We start from the raw sequence: 11,754 nt of genomic DNA on the forward strand, positions 1-11,754 counted from the left end.
GACCAGGCTGGCCTTGAACTCATGGAGATCCACCTGCCTCTGCCTCCCAAGTGCTGGGACTACAGGTGTGCGCCACCATGCCTGGCTAATGAAACACTGTCTACTTTTATACATGGCTTTATTGTGCAAATGGACTCCTCATTCAGTTCCCCCGTGAAACTGAAGCAAAACCCTAGTGTTAATGTATTTGAATGTTTTTAAATAATTGAAATTGGACATTTTAAATAAAATAGTCATCTCAACTGAATACTGGATTGTATGGCTATGATATAAAATTGGATTTTTTTTCCTATCTTACTGAAATGTCTCCAGATAATTGAGTACGCCAGTTATTTTTTCTCTAGTCATAGGGTAATGATATATACTTCCTTTGAGGCAACATCATCATCAGAAAATGAAAGCACATACCCTAAAGGAACAGCTTTTGATATGAAAGCCTGAGTCTGAAAGGTTTTTGCTTTCTGCTTTTCCAGGAAGCTTTCTGTTTAATACCTAAGCAGACCTGTCGGTAGGTCCTTCATTGATGAAAACAAGAGAAGACTAAGAATTACAGCATCTCATATGCTATGTTTAATACAGAGCTTGTTTGTGACAAAATAACATATTGGTCCTTGAAGCATTAAGTTCCATCACCTGACAGTCCCTCAGATTGTCTTAAATATACTCTTACCAAAGAACATCAAATGGAGGTTTGAGTTTCCTGTGAATACAGCTAATTTAAATTGTTTACACCCACTTATGCAACTGTGATGATGCTCAGAGGAGACACCCCAAGGGGAATATTTCCCCAATTATCCATTAGTTCAAAATAATAACAAAATGAATTTTTTTCATTAAAAATTGCAATAAAAGAGTAAATGATTCTCTGATAAGCACAACTTGCTGAGGTTTCTTCCACAAATGGATATATGCTGTACAAAATAATAGATTGTGTTATGAAAATTTCATACATAAACATCATGTACATTGATTATATTCACTTCCCATTAACTTTTCTCCTCTTGATAATCACATTCCTGTTCTCTAATATTCCCTCTTCTGTTCACATGTCCTATGTATATATGTATATACTTTATATATGTAATAGAAAATGTATGTGTGTTATATACATACAGAAACACAATCATACCCCACATGAGAGAAAACATACCTCTCTCTCTCTCTCTCTCTCTCTCTCTCGATTATTTTGTTTAACATGAAGGTCTCCAATGCTCTGATTAAAGGTGAGAGTGGCAATTGTCTGTGTGTATAAATATAGATTTAGAAGGCAATTTGACATTGTGTCAATTCAGCTACCCAGTAGAGTTAGGTACAGGATATTTAATGTCTTCAGTCATGGATTTTGAACCAGTCTGCCATTCCAGATATGAATTCCCTGCTGTGGACTGTGTCTGAAATCAGTAACAGAATATTTTGTTACAGTATTGTCACCATTGTACAACTGGGCACAGCTTTCCTGGCATGTCGGTATCATAGTTCATAGAGTGAGAGCTGGGTAAGGTCTCTGATGCCTTTTCTTCCCCAGCAGCCTGAACATGACCTTCTGATACTATGAAAAATTCTCAACAGGGAGATTTTCTGGCTGTTTCAGTTTGATTTGTCTGTATCATGCAATCATAATGTATTGATTCATTAGGAAGTGTTCCACACATGAGCTAGGGCATTTTTTAAATTCATGCTTTGTAGGAAGAAGTTTTCCTTTTTTTAAATTTTTTTTTTAGCTAAGGAGAGTATCTCCTGTTCAACTCCTTTTTAAGGTAAATTATATTATTTTGGCTTGGTTACTCGACAGTATATTTCCATAAGACTTTTTTATATTGAAAATGAACCATCATGATTTATTTCTTGCAGCACAAATTCCAATTTCTTAATCTCTTAGGCCATTTATTATTTCATAATATTGATTTAAAAGTTATGTGGTGCCAACTTTATAGTGTACTGTAATTATTTCTTTTTCCAATCAATCATATCTAATACTAAAATTCAGACATTTCAGATGAGATGTAACATTTCCATTAAAAAAGACTTATACAAAACAAAATTAAACAACAACAGAAACAAACAAACAACAATAACAACAAAAACAAAACCCCACTGTGCACTGAATGGGAGAGCTAGGAGACCCAGCTTTGCTCAGCCAGAACTTTGTTTGCAGAGTTTTCATGACTTTCTAACACACATTTCATTTGGTTAATTGTGGGGTCGCTCCCTCTCCTTGTGGGTTTTTGGCCACCCCTCCACGAGGACAAAGGGAGCAGAAGCGATGAGCGGGGTCAGGATGGCCAGTGAGCACTGACAGAAGAAAGCCCTTCTGGGGAGGCAGGTTCAATGATGCAAACAGCTCCAGACTCAGTGATATAGCTCTAGACTCAGTGAAACAGCTCCGTTTATTTAGTGGGATGGTAGGGAAAATATAGTGTGGAGGCAGTAGCCAATGCCTCAGCTGATAGGTGCTCATAGTATGCTTTATTTACATGTGGCAGTGGGCTCCTATCATCTGACTACTGGGAAATGCCTGATTATCATATAGAAAAAACCTGGGGGTAGTTTTTACTCGAGGTAACTATGCCAAAGTTTGTGTTCCAAATAAGGTCAGGCATCCGTGCTTGGTGGCACTTTCTGGGTAAGTCAGGCAGAGAGCAGGAGGCCCCCTGCTGAGAAGGGGAGTCCTTCCATATAGTGCTGAGCCCCTTAGAGCTATCCGACATGGAGGACTACAACCCTAGCAGCACGTTTCCCCAACAGTTAATCCTCTGTGCTGGTTAGTTTTTAACTCAACACAACCTCAATATACCTGGGAAAAGGAATATCAGTAATGAATAATCTAGATCAGGTTAGCCTATGGGCATGTCTGTGGGTGGTTGTCAGGATTGTTAATTGATCCAGCCCACTGTGGGCAGAACCATTCCCTAGCAAGCAATTTTGAGTGTCTAAGAATGAAAGAAGCTGACTGGGCAGCAGCAAGTGGCAAGAATGTGTTTATTTGCTCTCAGCTTCTCAGCTGTAGATGCTACATGACTAGCTGCTTTGAGCTCCTGCCCTGATGTCCCTTCAATGAAGGATGTTACCTGGAATTATAAGCTTAATAAGGCTCTTTCCTCCCCTAAATTCATTTGGTCAGGCTGTTTTATCACAGTGTCTCCCAGGTGACTGGTTCCTAAGAGGGGTGGGTCTTGCAGAAAATGGATTGGGGAGGCGTTTTCTGTGCCATCTAGGGTGTGGAGAGAGATGGCCCCAGAACCTCACCCATGTGGTCACGAGACCACAGGAATTTACCAACCTGGGATGAGACTACAGGCCCAAGATGCATGGGTGAAAATTAATGGAGACTATGGGTGGGCTGAGGGAGCATCTGAGGTCATGGGGTGCAAGAGTGCTTGTCTCTGCAGAAAATTCCCCTGTTGACCCCCTCCCTACCCAAGGGCATAAACCATAATAAATTCACATAAAAATATATTCTATGATTTGTCTGATTGTGCAAGAAACCCAAGAGAACTCTGGTGACAAAATTGGTGCAGCCTGTAGGATGGCGTTAATGACAAACTGTGGAAGTTTGGAAAAAGCTAGAGCACTGATGGTGGCACTGATGTGGTTTTTACAATGGATTACTAAAAAGAGGCCAGCCATGCAGGAGCATGGGCCACAGCTATGTTGTAAATGTGGGGGTATGTTGTGTGTATGTGAAGATATGTTAAAAGTTATTCAGAGGCTAGAAAAACTTTTACCCCCAAACAGAATGCCTGAAAGGGAGTATGGCCAGTTTGCATAATAAAAGATGTGCCCCAGGCAGGGGAACCTGAAAAGGCTAGGGAAGTCCTGGCAGATCCAGTTGCAGAACTTAACACTTTAACTTCTGTAAGGTCCAAGGACTCAGAAGAAGAGACAGATAATAGTAAAAAGAAAAAAGGCCTAAAAATAAAAGTAGCTAAAGCTGCCCCTCAGATTCAACCATTGTTACAAAAGGAAAAAAAGCTAACTGTGCTGTAGCTAGGAAACATCCCATGCTAAAACTGCGAAAACTAGTAAAAACCTACAAACAAGCAAGCAGAGAGACCCTAGCTATGTGGCTTGTGAGACTATGGGACATGGGAGAAAATGACATCATTCTAAGTCCTTCAGAAGCTTCACAGCTGAGTTATATAACCACCCATCCATCCTTGAGATATAGGCTGTTCAAACTAGGCCAATGCAGGAGGGGAGCAGTCCTTAAGGAGAAGGCTGGTTGAAGGCATTAAAGATACATGGTTGTCACCAAGGGAGACTAACATGATTAGCAGGGGCTGGAGGACTATAAAGGAGGGGCAGGCATTACTGAGAGAACTAGGTATGAGAAAAGCAATATATGAGGTCCAGTTCACTGGGCCCGATAAGGCTATGTTCACCCAAGATATGAAGGAAAGCTTAATTCAACTGGGACCTCGAGAATGGTATGGGGCTTTAATGGTCTTACTAAGTCCTTTGATGGGACAGGATCTTTGTAAAGTGAGAGAGACTTTGGAAAATCTAAATGATTCTGACCAGCATGTAAAACATGTCTGTAAAATAACAGAACACCCTATAAGAAATATAAAAAAGACCAGAAAGAGGAAATGGTCCTCTTGGGTTACTCGAAGACAAATGTGGCAAGACTTATGTCAAGCCCAAATTCCCAGAGAAAAAAATTGATAGAAAACCAAATTCAGTACTAAGGCATTTCTAGAAGGCTTTAAAACCAGAAGAACAGTTTACAAAAGACATTCAAAGTATAAAAACTGTACAGGGGGTGGTTAAGAATCCCCAAGGATTAAATAAGATGCATTTTTCTTCTGATAAAGGCTATACTAGGGGTGGAAGCAGGTTTTCCTACCATGTTCTCTCCCAGCAACCTGGTGTGGTCAATTGGAAGATGGCAGATATAGCTACAGTCAGGAGGGAGATCCAGGGCCTACCTGTCTCAGGGAACCAATAAGTGCAGTGGGGACAGGAGAAGCCCCCTGCCTCCTTATTGCAGTGCAGGGTCAAGCAACAGGAGCCAACACCTGTAAGTTTATCAAAAATAAAAGAATACAAAGAGACCCCATGAAAAATCCCCCAATTGCAAAATGACTCCAAAGGGAGGTGGCAGGCTCCCTTTGCAAAAAATCCCCCAATTGCAAAATGACTCCAAAGGGAGGTGCTTGTCTCTGTGTAAGTTCCCCCATTTACCCCCTCCCTACCTGAGGGCATAAACCATAATAAATTAACATAAAAATATATTATGTGGTTCGTCTGATTGTGCAAGAGACCCTGAGAGAACTCTGGTGACACACAGCAAGAAGTGAATCAAGAATATGCTCATACTGATGCAGAGAAAGGAGGTCATGGCTTTCAGCATGTACCCCTGGTGACCCCTTCATACTGCAATGGACAGTTCCCATCCAGTGGTCCTACAAATGGCCCTGGTTAAACTAAATAGGTACCACAACAAAACTTCAAGTCATCAGAATGGGAAAGAGACAGGCAGAATGGAAAGGCTGATAGGGGTGGGAGGGAAGTAAAAGAAAGTGGGGGAATAGTTAGCAGATTAAAATATGTACTAGTGAATAATTGCCAATTAACTTAATACATACAAAATGTAGTAAAAAGAAAAATGAGGAGGCAAATAGGTGAACCTTCTAATATCAGCAATTTATTACAAATCGTTGTGCATTCTTCTCACTCAAAATCAACAGCACTTACTACAGAAAAAAGTTGTAAAGTCCCCGCATGGACTGTAAAAACAAATTAACTGTATATAAGAAAATCAAATTACCACTAAGAAAATTCAAAGATGATATTAAAATGATGAAATATTATATGCAACTGGAATCTGCAAGAAAGCATGGGATTCCCTGCCTATATCAGATCAAATAGATGTTATTTTATGTTTTGTTATCTTTTTATCAATTAGATGTGTTCTCATGCAGCGCAGATTTATAGAAAGCATACGGACCAGTCCAATCCCCTACTGTCTTCCATCTCCCACCACATCTACATGCACCCTCCTTCACACAAATCTGTCAAGTTAAAAGTAATTCATTTTGTTTTGTGACCAACTGAGTTTAACCAGAGTCATCTATGTGACTGTGGGATAAGCTATCTGTTGGGGGCTGATGGGCTCAGCAGTGGGTATACAACTAAAGACAGTATTCCCTTTCTACCAAAACCTATAAATAACCAATAGTTCAGTAGTAAAGAGAAGGGCAGTGTCACCAGAGTTGTCTCTGGGTCTCTTGAGCTATCGGGCAAACCATATAACATATCTTTATGTGCATTTATTATTATCGTGGGGGGAGTGACTTACAAAGAAAGGAGCACCCAGTGCCTAGCTCCACACTGCTCAGCTCTACGCCCTGCATGCAGCTCTGCACCATGGCTCAGAGCCCGCCATTTCAGATCGCTCCTGTTGCATGCCCACAGTCACACTAGCTTTCACCCATGCTTCAGGGGCCAGCAGTCTTGCCCCAGGTCCATAAGTGCCAGGCCGTTCTGTCCTTGAGTGCGCCTGGCTGCTGCACATTCCCCACCCTGGCTGCCAAGCATTCCTGGTGGCTCCCTTCCCAAGACAGCACCACAAGCTCCTCCCTTCATGGCTAACTCTCCACAGTCAATTCTCCCCAGCAGGCCCCACCCCTTGGAAGAACCAGAAGCTCTGGTGAACACAGGCACCATGAGCCTCTCATCCGTCCTTGATTAATTGTTGATATGACCAATTTACTGTGGGTCCAGTCCACAAGGACAGCTGTGTGTTAGTGATTTAAGTAGCTGTGTGGAGTCTAGAGGATGGCATTTCCCAGCTCTTCACCTTAACTTCCAGGTGTTACATCTTTCTCCTTCCCAACGCATGCCACTTCTGCAGTGTTTCCTAAGGTTTATAAGGGGTAGTAGAAATGTATTACTTAAGGCTGTGTCCATAACAATTGCTTATTCTCAGGACATTGCAGCTAAGAATCTTTTAATTCATCACTATTTTTGTGAGACGATGCTTCTCTGATTAAATATCAGAGCAGCTTTTTGTCTGAGTATAAAGGTCGATATTTAGAAAGCAGTTTGATGTTATGCCTATTAACTCAACGACAGTAATAAATTCCCTTCTTCTATCTATGACTTCCCCAGACCTGGGTTGTTAACTGGGATTACAGTACCCAGCATGAGCCCTCTCCATCCTCCTTCCTCAGTGCAGTGGGCTTTAAATACAATCAGAGGGGTATTGATTGCCTCTACCATGGTCAGGGCACGGGTGAGCCAGCCATGCCTTGCAGGTTGGCCTTGTTCTTAGGGTTCATTGCTGGGCAAGACCTATGACTGTTTTTCTTTCCCAGCAGCTTGCTGATGACTTTCTGGTAGTTTGAATGCTCAGATCCAGCCTTCTTTCTCTATATCTAATGACCAAAGTTTGTGGTGTCTTCTATAAATGATATAATTATTTAGTTCTGGTAGGCAACAAAGGGATTTCAAAGGAGCCCTTTATCGTTTGAGGGGACTCTGTAGTCTTGATAATGAACTTCTATGGAAGCATCTTACTCTGTGGTATGCTTCTAGTAACCCACTGCTGTTAGGAGCAGAATCATCCAGTAACAGAGGACAAATCACTTCAATATCCCATTTGTACTTATTATATTTCAAGACAGCAAAAGTCCATAGTAATTCCAGTTCATTTTAATCCCATTGCCCTGGTTAATTCTCCTCTCTTTGCATCCTCATCTCCCCAAACCTCATTCCTCTCTCCTTCTCATCACAGTATTAACCCCTCTTTACTTTCCTACAAAACGTTCTATGTGACACCTGCACATATTCTTATCAACATGTGGAACATTCTTTATAATAAACATGATTTTTGACTAAATTGGTTATTTTCTTGTGGCTCTGACAAAATTTCTGACAAATCAACTTATGAGGGAAGGGTTTGTAGTAGGTGAAGACATAGTTTGAGTGTAAGGTAGCTGGTCACATTGAACCAAAAGTCAGGAAGCAATGATGATGCTCATTTGCATTCTTCTTCCCTGCTTTTCATTAGTCAGGACACTAACCTATCTGATGGTGTGTGCATTCAGTGTCAGCTTTTCCTTCTCAATTAAACCTGTCTAGAATCACTCTCACAGACACACCTCTGGATCAATCTACCTCCTAAGTGATTCTAAATCCATTGAAATAGGCAATGAAGATTATTAAAATACACCGTGTCAACGTAACACTGAAATATACCACCTTAAACCATTACACTACCTTTACACACTTGCACTTCACACTTTGCACCTTATACCATCCCAGCATCCAAAATCTCATATTTATTTTATAATGAAACTGCATTTAGTTGATCTCTAAAAGACCCCAACTTCTAAGCAGTTACAACACTGTTCAAAAATCCAAAGTCTCTTCTGAGGCTCCATGCAGTCATTTAACCCCCTTGCCCCAATAAAAGGGAAAAAAGCTATAGACTTCCACTGTAAGTGGCCTGATGTGACCTGTGAAAATGGTTTGCTACTCTCCTGATCATGAAACTCCTAAAAAGTCATGTAAATCAAGAGGTTCAGAACTTACAGAGCCCATGGTCAGATTCACTCACTCATCCATGAGCTCTCCCTGCCACATCAAAAATATCCTCAATGAAAAGGAAAAAAAAAAACAAAACAAAAATAAAAAAACCTAAACCTGAGAAGGAAGTTGCATAAAAGAAAAAATCAACCCAGAAGACACAAGATAGAAAAATTTGTGGCATGAAATAAATTGAGCACAAAATAAATGCAAACTTATAAAGAAGCACTGGATGGGCTGCCTAGACTCCAGTGGACACAATTACACTGAAGGACATTTAGGTACAAACACCTGAATGAATAGGACTTGGTATGTATGTCAGAGTGCATAGGACAGTTTGGTGGTGGTATAGGGGGAGGCACGGATAGGGGAGGTGTTCTATACGTGAGTGCAATATGTTGCATGAAAATTTAAAAGCTTAATAAAAAATAAATGCAGATAAAAGTAAAAAGAAAATTATATACTTCAAATATTTGGGAGCACAGTAAAAACATTCCCATCTCAAAAGTGAGAAATGAGAACAAAGAAAGAAGTGTTTGGGATTTAAAAAGCCAACCCCAGCAGAAAACTTTCCAAGCCTGCACTTCAGCTCCATGTCTGGCATTTAAGTTCTTTGGTGACATCTTCTGAGCTCCAACAGGCCTGGGTAAGTCCTGTGTTCCATTAATTCCATCTGAAATTCCTGTCTCTTGGATGGGTTCTGTTCCACACTGGAACTCTACTTTGTAAACATTCTGTAGTCCTGGCATCTCCAACACCCTCAGCTCTCCTTTGGAAGAGGGTTCATCTTTATAGCTGCACACAGTGGCCTTTCAGGGTCTTTTTGTAGTTAATTCAATTCTGATGTACATTTACTGAATTCAGTGGCTTTCTGAAATCTCGGTGCAAGCCTACTTGACCATGGAGCTCTTACATTTTGTCTTTTTAAAAGTTGCATTTTATTTATTTTCATTTTATGTGCATAACTATTTTTCCTGCATGTATGGAAGTGCACCTGTGTATGCCTGTTGGCTTCAGAGGCCAGAAAGGGTGACAGAACCCTGAATCTGAATTAAAGAATAGATGATAGTTGCCATTTGGGTGCTAGGAAGAGAACCTGGGTCCTCTGGAAGAGCAACAAGTGTTCTTAACCACTGAACTATCTATCCAGCCCCCAGATGTTCTATTTTGAATGACTGCAATACCAATACCATGTGAACACTACTCTCAAATAATTGTCAGCTTGAGGTATAGTCAGGGTTCCTTGTAGTGCAGGTTTTGACTAAAGTCCTCTGTGAACCTTGACAGTGGAACCAGGCAGAGCCCTTCCCTTGACTGTTGCTGTCAAGTAGATAGTATTACATAGAAAGCCCTCCATGGGGAGAGAACTTTTGTACCAGTGTTGAATCCATGAAACCAATTCTGAAGAAATAACTTTTGTTGAATTCTATGTAGTAGTGATGCTGCATTTGTAATTCATAAATGACGAAAATCCTTGGACAGAATAAGTTCACGAAGTAACAAAATTTTCAAATCTTAAAATTAATAAGTGACGATGAAGGAGAATGAAACACTACTTAAACTGATATCTGGGCCTCACAGTCTCACAGCGATAATGAGTTATGTTGGAAGAGTAATTGAATATATATATATATATATCAGGAAAAAAATAATGTACTTTTGCTCCTGGAACTGGGTGATGAAGAATGATGGCAGCTGACAAGTGTCAGACAGTGTAGCAGTCAAAAGAAAATTTTGACAAATCAGAGTAGGGGTCAGGCCCAAAGGAATTCCAGTGAGGATGGATGGGTCTCAGTTCTGGAAAGAATGAATCCTGAGCATCTATTGTAACTTGTTTGTAAATTTATTTTTCTTTTGGTATTCTTGAGTTTAAATATGATGATAAAAATTTGAATGTTTATTCGAGGTTGCTGAGGGCAATTGAAAACATGAGATCTATTTCTACTCTATAGATGATATGATATGGGAAAGTCTACCCCCATGTGTAAAGCCCAGGGAAGACACCGAGGAGTTTAAGCACCCAACTGTTGAACTCTGAAGCAGACTGTGAATAGGTTGATTTGCAGAACTAAGAAAAGAGTCAATTACTATAAACTTAAATAAGCCACTGATAACTGGAAGCCAGGTGGTGTGAAATTCTGAGAGAAGTGATTTATTATTTGTTAATCCTTTGGATTGCATGGTGCCTTATTAAGCCATTGTGATAAAAAATGTAAAACTGTTTATAAGTGAAAATATGGCATCCTATAAAATATTCTTTAAATATAAGTAAAAATACAAAGATAATAAAAATGATATAAGCATATATCTATGTTGTAAACTTTTGTCTGTTTCATGTAGAAATGACATATATGGGTAAATACATATTATGAAAATTATAGAAAACAAATGAATGAAATATTTCTTTTTGCATTCAAAACAGGGTGGGAGAGGTTAATCTGTGGTCTTTAATTTTATGTTTGCAAATAATAGGATTATACTAAGTTAAAATGAATTTTTTTATCGTATTTCTTCATACTTATTGTGCTGGATAGCTTTAGTGTCAACTTGACACACCTGGGTTGAGGGAGCCTCAATTGGGGAATTGCCTCTATTGGACTGGCCTGTGGCCATGTCTGAGGGCATCTTCTTGATGAGTGATGTGGGAAGGCCCAGCCCACTATGGGTGGTGCCACCCCTGGGCGGGTGGGCCTGTGTTGCATAAGAAAGCAGGCTGAGCAGGGGCCAGGGGAGCAAGCCAGTAAGCAGCGTTCCTCCATGGCTTGTGCTCCAGTTCCTGCTTCCAGGTTCCTGCCCTGAGATCCTACCTTGGGATCCCTGATGAACTGCAACCTGGTAGTTGTAAGCTAAATAAACCCTTTCCTCCCCAAGTTGGTAGTGGTCAGAGTATTTTGTCACAGCAATGAAGAAACAAACTAGGACACTTATATAAAAATGTCATTTTTATGGGCTGAAGACAAGGCTCAGTGCTTGAGAAAAGATCCTGCAGGCTCTTCTAGAGGAGTTATGTTCAGTTCCCCTCACCCATGTCTGGCGGCTCACAACCAACTGAAACTCCAGCTCCAGGAGATTCAAATCTGTTTCCTGCCCTCTGTGGGCTCTGCACTTACATGTAAACCTCCCCACATATTATTAAAAATAAAATGAAATTCTTAAAAGGAGATTCAAATAAAAAATAACACTTTATCTGTTTCACATTTAGATGAAAAGTATCCTTTAGCC

The sequence above is a fragment of the Nannospalax galili genome, unplaced genomic scaffold, assembly GCF_000622305.1.
Source record: "Nannospalax galili isolate Female #2095 unplaced genomic scaffold, S.galili_v1.0 scaffold674, whole genome shotgun sequence".
NCBI lineage: Eukaryota > Metazoa > Chordata > Mammalia > Rodentia > Spalacidae > Nannospalax > Nannospalax galili.